This window comes from Perognathus longimembris, chromosome 19 (genome assembly GCF_023159225.1).
Source record: "Perognathus longimembris pacificus isolate PPM17 chromosome 19, ASM2315922v1, whole genome shotgun sequence".
NCBI lineage: Eukaryota > Metazoa > Chordata > Mammalia > Rodentia > Heteromyidae > Perognathus > Perognathus longimembris.
In genome coordinates this window covers 35949869-35974104 of record NC_063179.1, presented here as the reverse complement: position 1 = coordinate 35974104, position 24236 = coordinate 35949869, and the positions used below count along the sequence as shown (strand labels likewise).

The 24236-nt window shown below is 36.1% G+C and overlaps 1 protein-coding gene across 2 annotated transcripts in view; it reads left to right on the top strand.

Annotated features, from left to right (window-relative positions):
* The window catches only part of Pde4d (phosphodiesterase 4D), a 1139603-nt gene that overhangs the window by 560425 nt on the left and 554942 nt on the right, over positions 1-24236 (top strand). The gene's annotated exons all lie outside the window — the stretch shown is intronic.

The window sequence follows — 24236 nt, the reverse complement described above, 5'->3', positions numbered from 1 at the left end:
TGTTGGTAAGGTAATGAATAATATTGCTATTCAATTCAGGGTTGGAGAAAAACCCCTGGGGTTGCAATTGCCTCCATGAACTTAGCTTTCAACGGTGCCCTTGGACCATCAGCCGTAAGTAGAGTGGCCAGTTGGGGCTAACCTAGTCATCCTGATCTCTGAGGGACAGATTCTGAGGGAATAATGATTAGTATCTTTGAAAGAGCTATCCTCTTTGTGAATTAAGCATGCTGTATAGAACTTGTAGTTTGTATTTACTTGCTTTGAACACTTCGATTGCAGCTTTTATTTCATTTGTACGACCCCAACACGTTTCAGTACCATCAGTTAGCCTTCATGAAGTGAAATCTAATTCAAATATGTAAATCAGCTATCTACTCCAACTTATCATCATGTGTGGGAAATTGATATTTTCAATACTGAGGTTTGTATTCCAGACATCTTCAAAAATACAACCTGATCCAAATATAGAATTTTATTGCAAACTATACAGTTTGTGTAAAGTGTCTGTTGTTTTGTCAGGTAGCTCTTTAACTGGAGAAAAGAAATTGCTTTTGATACAAGAGGAAAGAGGAAAAAATAATTAATGTTTATAGTTATTTGTACTTGAAAGAGAAGATATTTAAAATGTTTATAAAGACAATTTCTGTGAAAACAAACCTTACAGAAGACAAGCTTTGTCTTTGAATTCCAAATTGGTAGAAATGATATCTACCAACACAGCTTAGGCAGAAAAGCTTTATTAGAATAAAATGTTATCACCTCCCAAAGAAGTATATATTTTTGAAGGGTTAACATGTAGAAATTATCATAAGGTATTTCTTTAAAGCTAAAATTAAGGGGCTGGGAATATGGCTTAGTGGTAGAGTACTTGCCTAGCATGCATGAAGCCCTGAGTTTGATTCCTCTGCACCACATAAACAGAAAAAGCCAGAAGTGGTGCTGGGGCTCACAAGGTAGAGCCCTAGCCTTGAGCAAAAAGAAGCCATGGACAGTATTTAGGCCCAGAGTCCAAGCCCTAGGACTGGCAAATAAAAAACACAAAAACCTAAAATTAAGTTTGTTTTAAAAGACTTGCCAAGTAAAAGAAACCTCTGAAACAAACGGAGCCCAACAATATAACATGTGATCCCACCACTTCATATAGGTGGTAGCAAAAGGCTGACCCTTTGATGGGGAAATAAAGAGAATATTATAATAAATAATTTACTCAAATAGGGTTACATGTCTTTAGCAGTTAGTATATAGTAGTTAGCATAGCTGAACTGTCAGGAAAAGGATAGAACTAGAACAAAGTACTGAGGGAAAAAATGGTTTGGGATAGACTGTCCTTTTTTCTGCATAATTATTTATTTATTGTCAAAGTGATGTACAGAGGGGTTACAGTTTCATACGTAAGGCAGTGGGTACATTTCTTGTACAATTTGTAACCTTCTCCCTCATTACTCCCCCTCCCCTTTCCCCCTTTCCCTCTCCCTCCATGAGTTGTTCAGTTGGTTTACACCAAATGGTTTTGTAAGTCTTGCTTTTGGAGTCGTTGTCTTTTTATCCTTTGTCTCTTGATTTTGATATTCCCTTTCCCTTCCCTAGTTCTAATACCAGTATATACAGTATCCAGGGTACTCAAATGAGATACAGTGATAGCGTGAGCACAACCACAGAAAGGGGATACAAGAAGATCATCAAAAAAAAAAGTTACGGTTTCACATGGTATGTTGAAAATAATTACAATGATATAACACGCGTTTCCATAACACGGAGTTCATTTCACTTAACATCATCTTATGTGTTCATAAGGGCATAGCTATTGGGCTCTTGTGATCCTCTGCTGTGACTAGCCTAAGGGGGAGGGGGAAAAGGGAAAGAAGAGAGGGGAAATGATGGAGGATGTAACAAATTGTACAAGAAATGTACCCACTGCCTTATGTATGAAACTGTAATCCCTCTGTACATCACTTTGACAATAAATAAATAATTATTCAGAAAGAAGAAATGAACAGTGTTGGTGGGAATGTAAACTTTTCAGCCACTCTGGAAAGAAGTATGGAGGTTCCTCAGAAGGCTAAGCATAGAGCTCCCCTACAACCCAGTAGCCCCACTCTTGGGCATCTACCTGAAAGATTACAACCAAGAACACACTAAAGCCACCAGCACAACAATGTTCATCCCAGCACAGTTTGTCATAGCGAGAATCTGGAACCAACCCAGATGCCCCTCAGTAGATGAATGGATCAGGAAGATGTGGTACATATACACAATGGAATTTTATGCCTCTATCAGAAAGAATGACATTGTCCCATTCATAAGGAAATGAAAGGACTTGGAAAAGATTATACTAAGTGAAGTGAGCCAGACCCAAAGAAACAAGGACTCTGTGGGTTCCCTCATAGAGAATAATTAGTACAGGTTTAGGCTAGACTGTCCGTAAGATGTCTTACCTGGGAGACTCCTAATCTCTGGGATTCTTACTGGAATGGCTTGGAAGCCACACTTGGAAAAGAAAACACTTGTGGTTTGGGTTTTCATCATAATTTTCTCCACTTAGCTTCACTCAGAAAAAAAAAATGCAATTAGTCACTGCTCTTGTTTAACACTCTGACACAGTGCTTACCTTTAGAAATCTTTTCTGACTGTCACCATCTAATTGTGTGACCCAATAATATTTCTAGGGCTTTATTACACTTCTGTTTAATATTCTCTGCTATCTTGGAGAGAATGATGTAGATACTATTAACTCTATTTGGTCCATGAGAAACAAGTAGGTTTATTCATCCACAGAAGTGATTTACTCTAAGCAGTTTATCCCATCAAATATTTGCTAAAAAACCTGCAAAAATTATTTTTCCTTATTGATTAAACCCAATCTATTCCAGCCTAGAGTTGTACTCCAAAAGTGTATAATATGATTTTATCGTGAAGGCTTAGTCCTGAAAAATCTAAATTACCTCATTTTTTTCTTATACACATATTATCTGCATATATATATATATATATATATATATATATATATATATATGGATCTCAACCGTTATTTTAAACAGCAGAGTGTAAGAATGTCTTTGGCATAGGTAACTTGTAAAATTATTGGCCACTGGAGTCATTCACTCGGCAGCAAACACCAAGTTGCCCATTTGAAAATCTTGCTGTCCATTTCAGGATCCTAGGTAGATGGAACCACCTGAGAGACATAGCTTAGAATCCAAACTCAGCAACTCAGAATCAACCATTTTCAGGCATAAGACTTTAGTAAATGTTATATTCACAATCTTCAGATATTTTTCAAATTGTTCATGCTCTGTAGAGTACAGAAAATAATATTCTTCTATGAAGTTTATACATATATAACCACTAAATAATGCATTGAAAATAGATTAGTACCATATGTGGTACACAGTGAGCAAACACAAGTGGTATGTGTAGTTATTTTCAAACATAGTTATGCTAATAAAAACACTTATTAAGCTTTTATATTAATAGTAATTTAAAAGGGATACTTCAATTTTCTTTTAAATCTGCTTAAAGCTTACTTAGGCATTTTAAAGACAATGTGAAAATTTATGTAATAAGGAAATTTAAGTACTTCTGTAATTCAGATGATAAAGGTTGTGTTAATTTGGAAAGTGGAATGGCATGAACACTGACTCGATTCTGATCACTAAAATAATAAGCAGTAATTATAAAGTGTGACTCATAGCTTTATTTGTAACACTCAGAATACATTAGCACTGTTTGGTCTCAAGAAGACATCTTTTTTTTAATTTATCTTACAAATTTGCTGTTATCAATTTTCTATTGACATCCATGTGAACCAATTTGAAAAAGAGCCAATCTACTTGAATTTGAATACTAGTAGGTTAGCTAAACTTCTGGTCAAGTTAAAATATGTAGATGTTACGTATATGCAAATGTGCATGAATGTAAGCCTGCTGGTGGCTCATGCCTATGATCATAGCTACTCAGGAGGTTGAGATCAGAGGATCCTGGTTCAAAGCCCACCTGGGCAGGAAAGTCCATGAGACTCTTATCTCCAGTAAACCACTCAGAAAATCAGAAATGGCACTGTGGCTCAAGTGGTAGAGCGCTAGCCTTGAGCTGAAGAGATCAGGCACAGTGCTCAGGCACAGAATTCAAGCCCCACAACCAAACTTCCCCACCCCCAAAATGTACATGAATGTGTAGGTGGTACACATGAATATTATTACTAGAAACATAGCTCTGACAAAAAAAAAACGGTTAAGAGAGCTTATGAATGCTCTCTCTTCAGCATTTTGTGTTCTCTCCCTAGAGAATCTTTTTCAAAGCCTCATAATTTGATAGAGCAGATTTACAACTTTCCTTCCCCTGCCAATTTGTGTGTAAGTATGTGTAAGTGCACAATAAATTTATGCCACGTGTGTCTAGACAAACATGTAAGTGAGATTTTATATGAACATGATATGCAAATGTAAAAGTTTCTTTGTGTGGGAGATTTATATATGTGGAGTGTGTGTTTATGTGTTATGTATAAGTCTGTCTACTAGATGAATGTGTAACATTTGTATGTAAGATATATATATTATATGTAAATGTGTTCTGCATCAGAGATAGGCATTTATGATTATGTATACTTTTTTCTACAGTAGGTAAGAAATGTGTGGTCTTTGTAAGCATACATGCAATTTTATTAATGGAGTGTGTGGTTTGAATCATGTATGTTTTTATGAGATGGGAGGTAGAATTTGGACAAGTAGACATGACTTGGTGTCCACTTCTGTTAGAATAGTTATAACTGAACATACTAGTCTTGGACTTGCAGCTCTTGTGAGAAGTGCTACCCAGGCTCTACAACTAACAACAAACATTTGAAGGCAGTTTTGTTTGTTCATAGCTCAATGTTCTCATCTCTGGCAGAGGAGAGTTTTTCAATTCAAGGCTCTAAAGGTAAAAGGCACCTTCTTCATGCTATTGACTGAAAGAATCTTAAAAACATATTCTGGTAAGTCAGAGAAGCCAGAATCATTAATTGCATGATCCAATTTATACAAAATGTCCAGAATAGACAGATCTATAGAGAAGGAAGTTAGTGAGTGCCTAGGGATGGGAGAGATCACATATTGTAGTCTACACAGGTAAAGGCTGTGAGATTTCTTTATAGGGTAATGAAAATGTTCTAAACAATGGTAAAAGATGCACAACTCTGTGAATATACTAACATCACTAAATTATACCTACCCTTTAAATGTGTATATTACGTGGTCATTGAATTATGTCCAAATGATGCTGTTCAAATAATATGCAGAATGATTTTCCTAAGTTGTGAGACTTTTCCATTTATTGATTTAATACTTCCAGGATTAGTGGGTCTTGACTTTTTTGATAGAAATTAACACACATGGACAGGAGGGAAGGCATTTATGTTCACAAAGTACCTCAGGCCACAGTCTCCCCATAAGGTGATGTTTTTGTGAAGGATAAAGAACTAGTGCCTGACAATAGATGAGCAAGCCTAGACTTTTGAATGTATGGCATTGTAAGTCTGGAGCCAGAAGGCCCCGAGGCATGCTGGATGAAGAGGTGGGTTTTTTTCTTCATTTCCTCCCCTTCCCTCTCTTTATCCTCTTTCTTCTTATGTTTTCCCTGTCTACTCCTTTTCTTTTCATAAATAGACATTGTGATAAATTCACTTGGAAACATAGATAAATGCATGCTTGTTGTAAATCTCTTCTTGGTTCTCATGATTTGAATATATTTCTTCAGAAAAGGTGGGGAAAGTTTAGAAAGGGGGCAAAAAAACCAATCCCTGTGGCTCCACTGCTGATAGGAAGGATTTGTGTGTATGCACTGCAACTTTTCTTTTGTCCTGTCTCAGCGACTTGTCAGTGGCTCTCCAATCCTACCCTATTGTACGTCTGTTGTCTTTGGGCTCATCCTCCATTTGCATCCCTCCTCCATGTGGGACTGCTCATTCACTATGACTTCAGATAATTTCTCACCGGTAGACTATGCAGTCAAATCACATCCTCATCTATAATAACTACTTGTTTAAAAATACACATATTCTTGCTTCCTGTTTAATTGAAGAATAGTCAGTTCAAGATGCAGCTATGTGAGCCTCGTCATTAGATGTGTTTTATAAGTTTCAGCTTCAAAATGTTAGATAAGTTCTTTTTGTTGAAGAAATTAATATTTCTCTAAAGTGTCTTATTTTTCTGCATGGAACTCTTTCTGGAATGTGACACTTCAATTCTAATTGCTATTATTAAATATCAGTGAGTTTTTTTTAATAACCAGTCAGTCAGTGAAGTGGTATTTATGTACCGTGCTACCTGAAGACACTTAGTTTGCAAAGGAGAATTGCTGGCTTACTGGAGAAAAGAAATCAGCTTCTCTTGTTTCTCAACCCTATGTTAACGGCATTTATGTTTCTGATGGTTTCCATGATATAATTCTAAAAGAAACGTAATCAGAATTGAATTTCTCCATCAAAAATGAATGTGTCTTGAGCTCCAGTGGTTGGATATATTAAGATTTGAACAAATGGTTAAAAAGACATAAGGTTCTATAATTGCTCCTCTGTGGAAAAGAGTAGATAAAAGAATGCAGTTGAGATTTCTACCATCTACAGAAAATTTAAAAGGCAAAAATAAATACATCTCAAATGTATTAACATAAATATCTCTTTTAAACAGATATTAATGTTAGTTATGAATGTTTCACACATTTTCAGGGGGCAGTTCTTACTGTCCCTGCCATGTTTATGACCTGTCCGAAGCATACAACACAAAAATACCTTGCACACAAAGACCTAGAGCTACTGTGTGCACATGCTTGTACAGAGCATTAGTGTAGACTGACATTGGGAAATGGAGCATTGAAAAATTGTTTTAAGATTCGATTTTTTTGCATGTGAATTAAATACTTCATTTAAATTACCATGTATTTTTATAAAGAATGAATGGCCAGAGACAGAGGCTAATCTGTTTGCCATCAGTGTTCCTAGGTATTTAGTTCACAGATTAGATATCCAAAGAAGCCAATTCTGAGAAAAGAAATCAGGGAGCAAAAGGCTTGATGAGGGGCTGGGGATATAGCCTAGTGGCAAGAGTGCCTGCCTCGGAAACACGAGGCCCTAGGTTCGATTCCCCAGCACCACATATACAGAAAACAGCCAGAAGTGGCGCTGTGGCTCAAGTGGCAGAGTGCTAGCCTTGAGCGGAAAGAAGCCAGGGACAGTGCTCAGGCCCTGAGTCCAAGGCCCAGGACTGGCCAAAAAAAAAAAAAAAGGCTTGATGACTCTTTCTTTGTGAGACTCCATCTGTGGAGGAGAAACGAGAATGCACAACCAAGAAAATGGAGAGAAGATGGCCTACAGTGTCATCTCAAAGATTTTTGTAGACTTTATAGGAAGTTCTGAAATTGGGATGGCCTTTCAAGTTGTCCTGAATTTGGATGAGGGTCTGTACCTGGATATCTTTATCTTGACTTATTATTAGGTTCTTAGTTTGTAAGGGCTGCCTAACTGCTTTAGATGGAGCAACTTATAAAGAGGGCTGAGAGTGGAAAGCACCCGGAAATGAGTGTGGTTCATTTTTTTTCATAGCACAGAGAAATATTTGCTTTATTAAATATAATCATATTTTCTACAGTTATTTCTTTTTTAAATTTTATTTTATTTTCAAAATGATGTGCAGAGGGCTTATAGTTACATACTTAAAGTAATGAGTACATTTCTAGTCAAATATATTACCCCTCCTTCTGGTTCATTTTTTATGTATGTGTATATGTATCTATTTGGGGGACTGACCTCAGGATCCTGTGCTCTTACTTAGCTTTTTTTGCTCAAGGCTGGCACTCTAACATTTGAACCACACCTCCATTTCCAGGCGTCTCAAGGATTTGGCTACCTAAGCTGGCTAGAAACCTTGGTCCTCACATCTCAGTCTCCTGAGTAGCTAGGATTACAGGTGTGAGCCCCTGGCATCCAGCAAGTTTGGACCTTAAGGGAGATTATCACAACACCCAGAACAATTGATGAGGTTGTTTGAACATAGTAAGTACTGACTGTGGACATTCCTTCATTTTTCTTCATTTGTTCCTTTTCTACTTCTCTTGGCTACCTTCCTTCTTTTGCTCTCTACCTGCCTATCTCCCTTCTACCCTCTTCTTTCTCTCTTCCCATCCTCTCTCCAAAGCAAATGAAAATCTTAATGCTTTCCAATAGTGATTTGAAGATACAGATTGTTATTTTTCCTGTGCATGTTAATCAATTTTAATCAATTCCAACTATTTCTATCTCAAGTTCTGAAATAATTACTATGTACAACTATATATTATTACTATATACTATATTAATTACTATATACAACTCTAGGCTATATATTATTTACTACATAGTATATACTATATACTATATACAATACTATATACAACAACCCATATGGTTGTTTTCCCTGGAAAAGTTAAGAGTTAAATTTTTTTCTCCAGACTGATAATTCCTGTGACAGTCTCTATTATGTGATGCTAGCAACTTGACAGCCAGATAGAAATGTCAGAGGAGGGTAAGATAAAAGTTATTTTCTCCCCTGCATTAAAGGATACATAAAGAATACTTACTGAAAGTAACTTCAAACATTTTTCTTATCTTCATTAAAATGTGGTAGCAAATAAAACCTGACATTGAGTTGAAAAGCTTTGTTCTCATCCAACAATCAGTTTCCCAAAAAATAAAAATTTTAACGAGTGTATAAAAAGAACACTCAATAAAAAGAATAGCATATTCATTTAGGCTGGTCTTTTGTTTGGCTGCCTATTTGTCCACTCTCTTTTGCGCTTTATTTAACTATTGCATGACTTTTGTGAAGACTGGAATACATGGGTTTATCAAATTGTTAACAAAACCTGACCTTGTTTACTTAGTATTGATTTATTTGAATCAGATATTATAACAAAACAGAGCATCATTAAATCTAGTATACAAATACCTAGAAACCTTACTTCCTGATTAGTATTTAATTACATATTTATATTACTTTCTTCTTCTAAACAGGATACTTAGAAATGTTACTTAGGCAGCATTTAAGTATGGATATTGGCTAAAGACTGCTAGACTGTTAAGATCTGTGTGCTTTTTTGGATTGCTCCTTGGTAATTTTAGGAGAATCATCACTGCTGATTTACAGAACAGCCCACAGACACACTAAGATAAATTAAAGCATGGATCTCTTTTAAAAATATTTCATTTATTCCTTTTAAACTTATTTTATTTGCCTATATGATTTGTACAAAGTGAGGGATTTCATTGTGATATTTCCATGCATATATGCATGTTAGTCATGATTATGATCTCTGTTGCTCTTTTTATCTTCCTACACAAATTAAATTTTCTTCTTTCACAAATTAATTTTTTTCCATTATGCCCTTTCCATATGTACATACAATGTAAATTGATCATATTCTTTCCACACCCTCCCTTTCTCCTTCTACTTCCTGCAGTACCTGCCTCAAAATAGTTTCCCTTTTATGTTCATGTCCTTTTTCTTTAAAAAAAATCTTCTGTATGTTAAGAATAAATTCAAAATAAGGAAGTTTTGTTTTCTTTAATATTGTATTTTTTTAATTTGTAGACAAAAGTCTAGCCAATCCTTAATAAGAAACTCTGTAGTGTAATTTTCTAATCTAATCAACTCCTTTTTATGTCCCAATATATTAATATTAAATATTATTTTATGTAAGAATAAATCTATATTTTCTTTACTTATCTAATAGACATTTCTCAAAGACACTTCCTAGAATCCATGTTACATAGTGCCAAACTTTTAACAAAGGCCTCATTTTTGTTATCAACAAATCCCTTCTCCCAGCCCCAGGGATTCATGATGTTATACAGTTTGTTCAGGAACAGGTCTATCCATCTTTGTCTTTCGGTTTTCTATCTCAGTTCTACAATTTCCTCTCTGTAGTAATTTCAAAATCCAGCCTCATAGGGTAGGTTGTTTCTTGTTTTCTTGACCAATTTCAATCACTTATCCTTATCTTCAAGGCCATTCACAACTAGGCTTCTGCTCATGTCTATTTCCTTATCACCACATATTGCTCCTTCTGTTCACACTTCTACATGAGATCTTAATTCCCAAAGGATGAAAATGCTTTGGGTTTATACAATGATGTTACCTATAGGAGCCTTGATCTCCTTCAGCTCTTTGTAGAGAAAGTCATTGAGAGTGGCTCATATGTCAGCAAATTAACTAGCAGTCAAACTTTGTGGCTTGTACACAACTTTCTAGAATAGTCCATTCCTTCACATCCAGTGTTTACTTACAACTAAGTATGTAAGGGTGGTCCTTAGGCAATCTCATAATACTGTTTTGTTTGCCTTAGCAGCAAGTAGCTATTCTTAACAAATTCTTAATCAAAGTTATTCTTAATGGAAAAGTTGCAGAATTTCAGGACAGACAGGGATTTCCTGCATGAAAGAATCCAACTTCCCATATGGTGTAGAAATTTTTCTCAGAAAGTTCTTATTGTGTAAATTGCCTTTCTGGGAGATAACATGGACTCAGAAGATAAGCTTTTCTTCCTGTTGCATAGAATACACTTTTAGTAAAGTATTCTTTGTGCTAAATTCTATTTTTCTGCCACTTTCTACTCTTGATAGAAGATGTATAATTAATTACAAGAATAAAAATAATTTAAAATTCCTCTCTTTGCCTTAATGGTAAAACTGAATTCAGTTCGGTTATTCTTCATTTACCTCATTTTGTGTTTGAGGGTCAGATAGCGAATTAAACAGCTTTAAATAAAGCATATGGGGTCAGTGTTGTGTGTGTGTGTGTGTGTGTGTGTGTGTGTGTCTATGTCTCTGTGTGTGTGTGTGTGTGTGTGTGTGTGTGTGTCTGAGTCTGTGTGTATCCCAGGGCTTGAACTCTGAGCATGGCTGCTGTCCCTGAGCTTTTTTGCTCAGGACTAGTGCTCTACCATTTGAGCCATTTGGCTCAAATTGGCTCAAATGAGCCATTTGGCTCATTTTTGGTTTGGCAGTTAATTAGATATAGGAATCTCATTGATTTTCCTGCCTGTGCTGGCTTAGAACTGCAATCCTTAGATATTGGCCTCCTGAGTAGCTAAGACTATAGAGAAGAGCTGCCAGCAACCCACATGCTGTTAGTTTTTGAAAATTTCTTTACTCTCGTCTTGTTGCATGACAGATACTTTAGTGAGCAAAATTAGACTTATTGTGTCAGTGGGTGCAAATATTTATCCAGTACCATATTTACTTTCTACTATTAAAAACAATTTCTATAGCCTTAAAACAAATCAATAATGAATTGCTTTTGTTACCCTTTAATTATTACAAAAACTCATACTCCTAGTATGCTGGTTACTAATGCAACTGTAACCTTAAAAACTATTTTAAAATATTATGTCATGAAAATGTGAAATCCTCCTTAAAAATCTGACTAGAAATAAAAAAAGAGAGAAAAAAAAATCTGACTAGAGAAAAAAAGTTTGTTTTCAGGCATTTGAAGAACTACCAAGATATCATTGAACAGTATTTTTAGAATTTTCGCATTGCTCACACATGAGCACATTGGGAATTGTTCAGTGAGTATGGTTCCTGAGCACTTTGTTCCTTGAAATGAAATTCTTCTTGGAATTTTCCTTCCACCCCATACTGTGATATGTGGGTGGTGTTAGGTCATCATCAACAGAGAGAACTTGATTTCTTTTTCCGAGTGAAAAGTTTACAATTCCATTTGGAAACTAAAAGAGTTTAGTGTTATGTGCCTTTTTCTTTTAGAAGTTCTAGAATACGAGTCTTATCTTAGCAAGAGCTCTTTCTTGGAAACTGAAGATGGATAGATGGATGGATAGATAGATAGATAGATAGATAGATAGATAGATAGATATAGATGAAATCACACAGGGAACTTGTATGTAACATTAGAGGAACAAGGACCAGTTTAAGGGTATGGATATTCCAGTTATAATCGCTCGTTTAATTTTAGCACATTTTATATCTATTTATCCTGCAAAGATACAAAAAAAGAAAGTACACCATAGTATGCTATATTTTTAATAGTTTCAATAATTTAAGAAAAATGTTTTCTAAATTAGCTTTATTTATAATATGTACACATAAGATGTTCATTTCTAAAAAGGTGAACATAAATTGTATGATCTTATGTCAAACCAGTTTCTTCTACATATTTTTAATTTTAATAATTTAAAATACAAAATTGTTTTTTCTGAACCCTATCTTCAGTTATTTACTCTCTATATAAATAATGTAGTAAAAGATTCAAAAACCTAAAATAAGTTTAAACTCTTTAGTGTGTCTACGACCTGCACATTTTACAAATGTAGTGAAATATGGAAATCTGAAAACACAGCTTTTGTTGTTTCAAAAAGGGGCCTGTGTGAATCTTAATTTAAAATCAAATTTACATTGCATGCATACATAACGTGTAAAGATAGGAAAAAACTACATATATCATACAGATATTCAACATATCTAAGTTCACAGTTGTTAGAGAATGAATAACTTGTCTTTACTAGCTAAAAACAAAGGTTTGATTTGGAATAAGTTAATATTCACATTCAAATTATTAATTGAATATTGTTTACAACAACTTCATGGCAAATATATTTGTCATTTGTAACCAAGGTATTTTGCTTAGTGTAACGAGAGCTTCATCTTCAATTTTATGCCAGATTATAGGGAGGTTCACGGAAATGAACAAATATTAGAAGCTTATGAAATGCATCTTTTTATAAGTTTCTCACATTCACTAAGAAATATACAAACCAATTGAAGTGTCATTCTTAGCTTATATATGTTTGTAAATATTTAGCCAAACAAGTTACAATCCTTTGTAAACATAAAATGAGGCTTTATATACAAAGATCTTAAGAAATATTTCTAGAAACTAAGATTATACAACCACCATTTAACAAGGCAAACTCAATTTGTAATGTAATATAAGGAAAATCAGATTTTTATTTCAGTACAATGATTAGTTTTCATTCACTTACACATTTATTGCTTTGCAACAGATTTGGCTTGTTTTTTATTCCTGGGTAAATTTAAAAATCAAACTCTTTTTTTAAATTTTAAGTTTTTATTATCAAACTGAATTCAGAGAGGTTACAGTTTCATACATTAGGCATTGGATACATTTCTTGTACTGTTTGTTACCTCGTCCCTCATTCTCCCTCCCCCTCTCCCTTACCCTTCCTCCCCACCCCGCCTCCATGAGTTGTTCAGTTCATTTACACCAAACAGTTTTGCAAGTATTGCTTTTGTAGTTGTTTGACTTTTTTTTTACCCTGTGTCTCTCGATTTTGGTATTCCCTTTCAATTTCCTAGTTCTAATACCAGTATACATGGTATATTGACCAAGTTGAGTTATGTATGTAACCCAACAAGGGGCTTTTCAAACATTGTGCTCAAAATGATACTGAAATAAATAATAGGAACTAGGGGGGAAAAAAAGGAAAGTTACCCCCTCATTTCCCACATTGACTATGGTCACTAGCTAAGTATGATCCAGGTGTTTTGGTGTTTTGGTTCTTTATACAACTCAAGGAGGTCACTTAAAGACAAACTAATACAAATGATTTCTTTTTCCAGCTTTGATCAAGAAATCACACTAGGGTGGAAATGTAGCTTTGTAGTAGAAAATATCACTTGGCCTATATTAAGCACTGGTTTTGATTCCTAGGACCACTAAAAATATATTTAAAAAATGATAATTATAGCCAGGTGTTGATGGCTCATGCCTATAATCATAGCTATTCAGGAGGATGAGATCCTAGCATCACAGTTCAAAGCCAGTCCAGGCAAGGAAGTCCGTGAGACTCTTTTCTCCAATTAACTACTAAAAACCTGGAAATGAAACTGTGGCTCAACATGGTAGAGCACTGGCATTGAGTATAAAAGCTCAGGGGTAGTACCCAAGCCCTAAGTTTAAGTCCCAGGAATGCCCCCCCCCAAAAAAAACTAATTACAATTATAATACAATTGACAAATTCTATAAGCATCACAAAATTGATGAAGTTAATTTAACTTTATATACTAATTGCTTGATACACACATGTGCTTTTTGTGGAGGCCTGTCATGGTTGTTGTTTATTCTCCAGTTGCCTCTTCATTTGGCCATAATGAGTAACAATCTTATGCAATATTCCTTCCAGTATGTTTGTTTATAATACGACCTTTTTTTATCATTGGTAGTTTAGAAAAGCAAAGTCAAGTCTCTCAATTTTTTTGTATTTTCTTTTTTCGTTAGAGGATTTGCCACTGTTTTTGTTCTTTTTTGTTACATTATTTATTTTTTTCCTCTTATTTAATATTGTCAAAGTGATGTACAGAGAGGTTACAGTTTCATACCTTGGGTACATTTCTTGTACTGTTTGTTACCTCCTCCCTCATTCCTCCTCCCCCCCTCCCCCTTTCCCTCTCCCCCCATGAGTTTTTCAGTTGGTTTATGCCAAACAGTTTTGCAAGTCTCTCAATTTTTATCTGATTTTTTTTGCCAGTCCTGGGGCTTGAACTCAGGGCCTGAGCAATGTCCATAGATTCTTTTTGCTCAAGATTAGCACTCTACCACTTGAGCCACAGTGCCACTTCTGGCTTTTTCTATATATGTGCTGCTGGGGAATCAAACCCAGGGCTTTATGTATTCGAGGCAAGCACTCTACCCCTAGGCCATATTCCCAGCCCCCTCAATTTGTTATTGATGATTTCAAATACATTCTTAGGACTGTAGCAAAATTTCAAAAACATCTCTTATCAAATATTTCCTATTGGAACTGCAAGATCTGGGTCAAAGACCATTTCCTGACTTTATGTGTTTTAAACATTTCTCCTTCACACCAGATTTGCCTTGCTAAATACCTTCATGTTGCTGGCATTGTCCCCATTATGTGTAGATGTTTCTACACCACACCAGCTAACAATAATGGGAATATACATGAAACAGTTTGAGACCTTTTTGAATGTTATTATAGATAAATATTAAAGATAAACATATCTTTAACTCATCTTCCAAGTAGCCAGATCCCAAAAAGAACCACAGACACTGTAATGCAGGTAACACAAGGAGAAAGGATGATGGCTACAGATTAATTATATAGACATGGTTCTTAGATTTCTGTAGTTAAAATACCTTGCCCTTGAAAAATTTCAAAAGCAGAAAGCAGGTTAACTCATCCTGAGAGGAGGGGAGCAGCCTTGAAGCTTTATCCTTCCCAGCTTGTAGCAGACAGGAAAAGTTCTAGACCACAGGGAATGTTCTTGGGGAAGGAAGCAAAGAAGATAGTCTTCAAATAATGCAGAAAATAGTTCCATTTTCCCTAGAGCTCAGGTCAAGTGTTTTCATTGCAAGTTCATTTAATGTAGTTTACTTCTTGGTAGCCAACATTTCACAGATTTATACTTCTCTAAATCACACCAGTCATTGAATAATAGGGATCCTTTGAAGGGGAACCTGGCCAGGCTTAAGCAAGCTTTGAATGTTCATTTGTTTACCTGTACTGTATCTTGCATAGGAGAAAATAATCCCTTCCATGTGAAATGTTCCCTTATGGTTTGTTTTAAAGCACAAATGGCATTCCTGATAAAGGGATAAAAACCCAATCCAGTGAAATGAATATATCATTTGTAATCTGGATTATTTTTCAGTGTAAACCTCAGTATTTAAGAATCTTCTATTGTCTCATTGATTAAATACACACACACTCTCTCTCTCTCTCTCTATATATATATATATACACACACACACACACATGCATACACACATTTACAGGAATAGGAGGATAGCTCACTGAGAATCCTGAAATAAATGACACTGCAAACCTCTAAACTAAGTTCAAGTGCAAACAAATGGGTTATTTAAATCCCCTCTCCATATAGAAACATCAAGTGAGCAAAACAGCCTGACTGTGGGACCTTAATCCAGAAATAAATCCACAAAGCAAATATAGAAGCCCTCATTTTGTTACATTTGTGGCCCACGTACTGCAACATCCACTCGGTTGCTCTTGTTCTGATAAAAGATGAGTCAGGGACCTGGGATATTGTTCTAAAAGGCAACAGTTGATTCAGAACATGAGACTGAGAGAAATCCTCCCAGTTTGACATTCAGGTCATTTCAGCTATAGATCAATAATACATTACTAACACCAGTGCAGTGCCACAAGCCCCCTTCACTAGCTGCCATGACACTATTTCACTATCTTACCTCAAACAAGCTCCTTGAGAGCAGTCCATACATACTTGTTCCATTGGCAACTTGTTGACTCAGGAATCGTGCCACACCCAGCTGACAGGTATCTATAGCTCAGGTCAGCCCTGCAGAATGCCATCCCTTGTCTTTACTGGTTTCTTACAACTGTGTTACATCGTTACATGAAGATTACCATCAGTGTTCACTTAAGCCATGACTTGTTCTAAACACCCTAATGTATACCCTGCACATTATTACTATTCGCCAGTAAAACCACCCTTTCTGAAACTCATAACATTGATATACCTTTTAAAGATGCTAGGCACTGTAAGTATTCATAATAATATATGTTAATACTATTTGCTATTAGTAAATTACAGTGTCTTAAGAGTAATCAGCCGTAATTTATTGAGGATACTATGTTTTGGAAGGAAAACAGGGAATACATTAGAAGGGGTAAAACTGATTGGAATATGTATGGAAATGCAACAATGAAATCCTCACCTGTATAACTAATATAAAATAATGAAAAAGTGCGATATATTATGATTAAATGGTCACATGTGAAAAACTTAGACTCAGGAAGAAAAACTGCCAAGAAATGTTTAATTTCCACCATCTGGATATAAACTCCACTAACAGCATCCTTCCTGGCTTTCTTATGATGTGATTGGATAACAGACGGATGGAAATGTAAATTGCCACTAAGGTGTGCTATGTTTGAGAAGGGTGAATTTCAGCAGGATGTTACCCCATCAGTCCATTTTTCATTTTATTGTTCCTCACACATTACTTTAAACTTCCACTGCAATAAAACCTATACATACATATATACATTATAAGTTGCACATACTTAACACATACACTTTGGTAATATATATCCTATACAAAGTACACAAACGAAAATAGCAAATGTATACATCACTACAACACTTGCAAGGAAATATTTCCCCCAATCATCCTTCCTCCTCCTACCTGTTCCTCAAGCCCTGCCCACTCATCGCTGATTACTACTTAGCTGAAGATTCGAGACGGAACTTGCACAGATGTCCCCAAACTTCTCTCTCAGTGCCCTTTTCTCCTCTAGCCCTCTGCTGGCAAGCTGTCTGCCTCACATTCCAAGGCTGAGGGCTCTCTGGCTGTGGTGGGGTTTCTTCTTCCCTGTGCTGAAGCTTCCAGATGCTCTTCTTCAGGCTTCACTCAGTGTATTCCTTTGCTCCATCCCCTATGCGAAGCTCCCTGTTGCTTCAGGTCTGGAAGCTAGTTGCATGCATTTTGCCCAATGTTACATTTCTTTCACAAAAGCATAACCCAAGTTTCTTTTATTCCAACTTGGAAGAAAACAGAAATTTCCCCACTGACCATATTTACTTGGTTATTATGGGTCAGCACTTGAGAATCATTGTAAAGGACAATTAATTTACTATAGTTAAAATCATAATTTTTATTATGTTGATTTTACTTAAACAGAAGTATATTGGGGCATATTTTGTCATGTAACTGTACAAATCATGATAAAAAGATTAGACAAATACATATTTTTTTTGCCAGTCCTGGGGCTTGAACTCGGGGCCTGAGCATTGTCCCTGGCTTCTTTTTGCTCAAGGCTAGTACTCTACCACTTGAGCCACAGTGCCATTTCTGGCTTCTTCTATATATGTGGTGCTTCATGTATGTGAGGCGAGCACTTTACCACTAGGCCATATTCCCAGCCCATATGGTTTTATAAGAGTTCTTAAAGTTGTAGAATAACCTTCAGTATTGTGTGTGTGTGTGTGTGTGTGTGTGTGTGTGTGTGTGTGCAGATTGAATTCTGGGCTGCCTGCTTGCTAGTTTTACCACTTGAGCTACACCTACAGCCACTTTTTTACACTGATTTTTTTTTCCATTTCTTTATTGTTAAAGTGATATACAGAGGGGTTACAGTTTCATAGTAAGGCAGTGAATACATTTCTTATCTAACTTGTTACCTCCTCCCTCATTCCCCCCTCCCCCCTCCCCTCTTCCCTCCCCCGAGTGAGTTGTACAGATGATTTATACCATATAGTTCTGTAAGTTTTGTGGTTGCATTGGTTTGTCTTTTATCCATTGTCTCTAGATTTTGATATTCCCTTTCCTTTCCCTACTTCCAATACACATATATGCAATATCCAGGGAACTAGGAATAGGAACGTGCTTTATTCCTGGGCCAGCCTGAGCTGAGTTCCTCTTTCCCCTCATCACTGGGGTAGACAGGTGAGCAGCATTGTGCCATCACTGCTTGAGGTGAGATCCTGCACACTTCTTTTTATCTGGGACTGGTTCAAACTGTGATCTGCCATCTTTGCCTCCCAAGAAGCTAGAATTTCACACGGGAGACACCATGCTAGGCTAGAGTATATATTTCAAGAAATGTTTTCTCACTGGATATGTTTAATACTATATGAAGAACTTTCATAAGTATGTATCTACAGTGTTATTAAAGTGACAATATCTTGCATTATGAAATTAGTAAATTTTTAGTAAAATTAAATATGTATAATGAAAGTGAGTTTTTTTAGTATTTTATCCTTATCCCCAAAGAAAATTTCTGTGAAATGTTACATAGTTCTCCCTACATTATTACTATCTATACAGAAACACATTAAAAGTTTTTCTTTCTGTTGAAAGAAATGAATTCATTCTACATATACTTACTTTTCTTTCTTTTTTTTCCTATTTCTTTCTGCCTATTTGATACAGGTGAACTTGATAATTTAAATAACTTCCAATGATTCTATCATATTGATAAGCTCTGATATATTTAGTCAATTCTAATGACTAGCTATAACTAGCTATGAACTAACATGGCTCTCAATTTGTTGTCTTTTTTCCTTCATATATATATATATATATATATATATATATATATATATATATATATATATATATATAGTTGTTGTTGTTTTGTTTTGTTTTGTTTTTTTGGCCAGTCCTGCGCCTTTGACTGAGGGCCTGAGCACTGTTCCTGGCTTCTTTTTGCTCAAGGCTAGCACTCTGCCACTTGAGCCACAGCGCCACTTCTGGCCATTTTCTATATATGTGGTGCTGGGGAAATCGAACCTTCATGTATTTGAGGCAAGCACTCTTGCCACTAGGCCATATTCCCAGCCCCTTCTTCATATTTTGTTAGTATTTATTTCTATATTCCAAATTGTCAAAACAATGTACATAATGTGGTACTTGCAAGAAATTTGTACATTTTCCAGAAATACAGCATTTTCTTTCTAAAATCCATTTTAATCTTCACATTATATTATAATTTAAATCTTTACAAAATGAAGGTAAATGTAAATGAATAACTGCTATGCTAGTTGTCCTCTTGGAGAATGTTGTTGTATTCCAATTTGTTCATCAGTCATTTTAAGGGAACAGCCATTTTTCTTCTTGGGGCTTTGCCTACCTTTATTTGCCATCTTTTTGTTTTGTTTTGTTTTGTTTTTGGTTAGTCATGGGCTTGAACTCAGGGCCTGGGCACTGTTCTTGAGCTCTTTTTGCCCAAGACTAGCTCTCTACCACTTTGAGCCACAGTGCCACTTCCAGTTTTCTGGTGGTTAATTGGAGATAAGAGTCACATGGACTTTCCTACCTGGGCTGGCTTCAAACTTTGATCCTCAGATCTCAACCTCCTTAGTAGCTAGGATTACAGGAGTGAGCCACCGGAGCCCAGTTGGCCAACTTTTGTTAATTTCTTATTTGTTTTATATATATATTATCAAACTGAATTGCAGAGAAGTTATAGTTTCATACATTAGGCATTGGATACATTTCTTGTACTGTTTGTTACCTCGTCCCTCATTCCCCCCTTCCCCCTCATTCCCCCTTCCCCCCTCCCCCTTTCCCTTCCCCCCTACCATGAGTTGTTCAGTTTATTTACACCAAACAGTTTTGCAAGTATTGCTTTTGTAGTTGTTTGTCTTTTTTTACCCTGTGTCTCTCGATTTTGGTATTCCCTTTTAATTTCCTAGTCCTAATACCAGTATACATGGTTTCCAATATACTCAGATAAGATACAGAGATAGTGTAGGTACAACCACAGGAAGGGGACACAAGAAGATCATCAATAATAGAAGCTACAGTTACACATAGCACGTTGAAAGTAGTTACAACAGTGGATATATCACTCGTTTCCATAACATGGAGTTCATTTCACTTAGTATTATCTTATGTGTTTGTAAGGGTATAGCTATTGGGCTCCTATGATCCTCTGCTGTGACTTGCCTAAACCTGTGCTAATTAATTTCATATTTGTAATAGCCCATCTTTTCTTTTAATTTTTAGCAAGAATTTATTTTAGTATGACAGGAGAAACTAGGGAAAATTGAAATAAGAAAGAGAAACATTTCCTGCTTCCCACACAGGAAATGGCAGTTAGACTCCAACAACTACTTAAGTTTTCTGAATAATTGTGTCAGTTTTTAGGAATCTGTTGCAATAAAATTCTTACTAAAATAAAGTTGAATTCAAAGAAAACAAAAGATAATTGGAAGTTGTTACAATTTGAGTTCCTATGTCAGAATATGTTGGGCTTCTGGTGATCAAAGGGTCAGGCTGAGGTTTGGAAGATCTTGAAGAACAAAGTTGAAAGTTTAGGAGTGATGGATAGTATATATTCTCCACCTCACTACTGATGATGGTCTCACTGGTAGGTACATGTATCAAAGCCTGTCAGGTGGTATACTCTAAAATACACAATTTATTTTATCTCAATTATGGGTCCATGAAACTGTTACTTTTTTTAAATGGCACCAAACTCAATAAACAGCTGTCAGCTGACGACAAAAATTGAGTTTGATCAGAATATTTGTTGTGCTCTCTTGGCTCAATTTCTCCTGTCAAAGTTGCTCTGTCTTTCTGAAATAAATTAGGAGGCTGAAGAAAGTCACTTTCACCTTCATAGTAAAGGAAAGAGCCAGTGAAATATGTGATCCCAAGTCAAACTCAGCCTTAAAATAATGGAAAGTAAACATGTGTTTTCAGTAGCCTTGAATAGGAACAGTTGTCTATACACTTCTGAGGACCTACATGACTAGGCGACAGAAAGAAATGAAGAACTGCTTTAACACTGAGCTATGTATTTAAACAAAGACAATAATACCCTTATGATAATTTTTTTTACAGAGAGATGCTGAAAAGGAAGCATCCAAAAAATTGTTTCCTTTTAATAAAAAAGAAGAAAATGTACTGGTTCCTATCAGCAGAGTTAGCTTGAGTTGCACAGATACTTCTTAGGCAGAGGTGAATGATGTGTGCAAGGTGTGTCAGCGGACCTCTGGGCATTGCATACCTACTCGAAGAGATGTCTGGAATGTTCATACAAGGATTGGTTGATGGGTTTCATGAAGATACTGGGGAGAAGGCTGGTCTTAGAATCTGGCTTTCAATTTGCACATTAGCCTGCTATAAAAGAAAACTTATGTTAGTTGTTCAGAGCCTCAACTCACTTGACTTCACATCTGTATGAAAATTGGTAGCAAGAACTCTCTGAGGCTGTGGTAAAAGTCTAATGTCATGGGGGTAAATAATGTTTTTTAAAACAAACAAACAAACACACTATGGGTTCAGATGTGGATTAGTGGTAGAGTGCTTTCCAGGCAAAGAGCTGGGTTCAGTCTCAGCACTGCAAAAACTATAGATATTGGACATCATTATGATAATATTTACTCATCAGTAGGAATGTTGCTTCTTACTTTGCCATAATGTTCTTGTGTTCTATGCACTCTGGTGTAAAGTTTGTAAATTCCCACCTTATTCCTCAATCCATATTCCCTAGAACACAAAGCTTTTGCTTCAGATTGAAGTATTAATGATCATTTTGAAAAGCTACATCGAATACAGCACACTTGTTATTCAGTCCTGTGCCCTGCCCACTCCCCCTTCCTAGCACATTTTAAAATTTAGGAACTATACTCTGGTTTCTCTTCAGATCATATAAATCTTTCGCCTTTTAAAACTTAGGAACTGAAAGGAAAAGGTGATTGGATCAGGCAAGTGTGCATAGAACAGTAAAGCAACTAAGAACCAAACTAGATTTTATTCTTCTTGTCTTGTTTGTGCAGACGTGGATGAGTCTATGTCCTGGGACTCTGTGTCGTTCCTCCCGTGCGCTGCTGGTTGACTGCTGCTACCAAGATGCCTTCAAGGCATCTCACGCTCAGCATGTTCAGTTTGGAATTCATTATCTTACTCCCCAGTGTTCAAGCCAGAAGCCTTCTGGTTACCCTTGACCGTTCTCTCTCCATGAATCACACTTCTCTGCCCCATAAGGATCAGTTTCTACCTCTAACCGTGTTGATTCCATACTTAGATGATGTCGACTCCACTGTCTTAAGTATTTGCTGTGCTCTCCCTCATCTGCCTTCATTTTTTTTATTATTACCCCTGTCTCAGTTTAGACTGTGGGTTTCCCAGCATTCAAGTGCCATCCTTCCACTCAATCCATTCCTCAAATTGTCATCATCAAGGACGATAGTTCGGAAAAGCCAGTTCCCTTTCCAAAACATAAGACTTCTTTGTCTACAAATCTAAAAGAAAGCATATTCAGATCAATTAGTTCAGGTATATATCTACACACTATTCCTTACAGTATTATTTAAAATAGGTACAGGGATTCACTCTAAGTATCTCAGAAGCTGTGGATAAGCTATATCCACAATGTACAGATAGTCATGGAATGGTATTAAATATCTACCTTAAATCATTTGAAAAGAGCCATTGATTATATTAATATTATTTTTGAAAATACAATTTCTGAATCTCACCTAGAAAAATCTGCAAGGAATCCATTTTACTTATAAAAAGCAATTTCTAGGTGGTAGAATTGAGCAGAATGTTTTTTCCTCATCCCAGCTCCTCTCAAAAAGAAAGCAAAATGCAACTGAAATGAACAAAAGCTCTGCTTTGCAGTTCTTTACAAAAGATAATGCTCCTGGCAAGAATTCCAGTGACAATGACAATACTATAACTCAGCATGTTAGGATGCAATATAATGAGTTTAAAATCATCTAGAAAGATAAGGAAAGTTGGGACTTCAGGGCATCCCACATCTGCCTCCTTTATTCCCAAGAAATTTTCATCAGTAAAATCTCTGAAATAAAATATTACCACAGTCCAATTCCACTATAGCTTATTCTTTTTTTTTTTTTTTTGCCAGTCCTGGGGCTTAGACTCAGGGCCTAAGCACTGTCCCTGGCTTCTTTTTGCTCAAGGCTAGCTCTCTACCACTTCAGCCACAGCACCACTTCTGGCCATTTTCTCTATATGCTGGGAAATTGAACCCAGGGCTTCATGTACGGGAGGCAAGCACTCTTGTCACTAGGCCATATTCCCAACAGTTTATTCTTTCTTACCTCATTGTATCTTCCCTTTATATTTATTTTAGAAAACCATATACATACCTATCTTTTGAAGGTCTAAGAAAAAATTATGTTGGGAGGATTGAAGGATGGAATCAGAGATGACAAAGACCCATTGCTCATACGTTCAGTTCTTTGCTGGATAGGCAGCTACTCTACTCCTGGGCCATGTCTTCAGCCCTTTTGGAGACTGGTTGTTTTGAGATGGAGTCTCTCTTTTTGCCTTCCTTGTGCCTGGATTACAATCCACCTATTTTATACTTCTTGCCTTGGTTGTGATAACATGTGTGAACCAGTACCTCCAGTTCCTTCTGTTGAAGTGTTGAGAAATTTTGTTTGCCTAGGCTAATCTGAACTCACAGGCTTCCCAACTACCTAGGACCACAAGTTTACACCAGCATCCTTAGTTGTTGTTTGAGATGGGTTCTTCGCTTATTCCTGGGCAACACCTGAACTATCATCCTTCTGATCTCAATCTCCCCAAAAGGTAGGATTATAGATATGAGCCTTACTTAGTTTTGGATCTGTCTCTCTATTAGGTCATTAATAGAAGTTAATCATTCTCAGACATTTTTCTTGTCTCCACTCTTACTCACTTAACTGAGAGAGAGATTTTTGACACTGGTGTAACTATTCATCAATCCTAAAGAAATAATTA